The 1,480-nt window shown below is 51.4% G+C and overlaps 1 protein-coding gene across 1 annotated transcript in view; it reads right to left on the reverse strand.

Moving 5' to 3' along the window:
* Positions 1-679: 679 nt before the first annotated feature.
* The window catches only part of LOC124701359, a 46,575-nt gene continuing 45,774 nt past the window's right edge, over positions 680-1,480 (reverse strand). The window contains exon 3 of the mRNA XM_047233415.1: positions 680-780. The gene's annotated coding sequence lies outside the window, so the exon portion shown is untranslated. The remainder of the gene's footprint in view (positions 781-1,480) is intronic.

Raw genomic sequence — 1,480 nt, forward strand, 5'->3', positions numbered from 1 at the left:
AATCAAATTTGGGACATAAAGGTCAGGTAATCTCTACTACTTATAAAAGAGAAAACATGAATTCCTCTAAAGTCACCCCAGAACGTACATGGATGTACTACAACTAACTACAACCCAACGATCAGGCCCACCAAGCTAACAACTTTCATTGGCCTAATCAAATCTCTCCGGTGCACTTACCAATTTACGATGACGGACGCACTCTGCCCGCAGAGAAAATACGAAAGCCACGCCCGTTCGTCCCGTCATGATCGCTAAACAAAAAGGAAACTAACTCATTCCCACGATCCCTCCCATAGACACCTCCTTCCTGCTTTGGATTGCTGCCGCCGGCGTCCCGGCCTCCCTCCAGTCGAGGGAACGCGTCCCCGCTACCTTGCAGGCCGCCCCCACATCGTCGCCGCCTCCCTGGACGGCGCGCTCGCTGCCACACCCTCGCACGCTGTCGGCAACATCGCCGCCTCCCTGGAAGGCGCATTCGCTGCCACCGCATCAGACGTCGTCGGCAGCACCGTCGCCGCCTCCCTCGAGGGCGCACTTGCTGCCACCGCATCACACGTCGTCGGCAGCACCGTCGCCGCCTCCCTGGACGGCGCACTCGCTGCCACCGCGTCACAAGCTGTCCGCACCACCGTCGCCGCACCCCCTGCCACCGCCTCAAACGCCGGCGGCTGCATCGTCCAGGTCTCCCTGTCACCGTGTCACACGCCGGTGGCTACACCATCACCGCCGTCCTTGACAGCGCCGTACCTCCCAGCCGGGCCATCGCCTTCCTGCAAGCTGAGACAAGGTCAAATCCATACCCCATTTAGAAACACAGTGAACTTCATCAACGGCAATAAACAATGCAACCCGTGTCTTTTCAGCTATATCTTAAACGGTTCCAAAGTTTTGAGCACTACAAAACCAGAATCATTATCTTAAGACTGTGTTAGGGTAAACATAAATAATCTTACAGACGCAAGGCATCCCTTTACCCTCAAATTGATAGAAAACGATAGAGAATCAAGCTTATTACCCGAGATATCCTATTCTTTGAAAAAACACTTGTTTCATCAAACACCACCGTCACTGCTTAAAATATTATCGGAAAAAAGGAAAACCTGTTTATTTAATTAATGCCATGCATATTCATATGAACACTATTGTTGTTGTACTTCTCTACTACTTATAAAAGAGAAAACATGAATTCCTCTAAAGTCACCCCAGAACGTACATGGATGTACTACAACTAACTACAACCCAACGATCAGGCCCACCAAGCTAACAACTTTCATTGGCCTAATCAAATCTCTCTGGTGCACTTACCAATTTACGATGACGGACGCACTCTGCCCGCAGAGAAAAATACGAAAGCCACGCCCGTTCGTCCCGTCATGATCGCTAAACAAAAAGGAAACTAACTCATTCCCACGATCCCTCCCATAGACACCTCCTTCCTGCTTTGGATTGCTGCCGCGGCGTCCCGGCCTCCCTCCGG

This window comes from Lolium rigidum, chromosome 3 (assembly GCF_022539505.1).
Source record: "Lolium rigidum isolate FL_2022 chromosome 3, APGP_CSIRO_Lrig_0.1, whole genome shotgun sequence".
NCBI classification, from domain to species: domain Eukaryota; kingdom Viridiplantae; phylum Streptophyta; class Magnoliopsida; order Poales; family Poaceae; genus Lolium; species Lolium rigidum.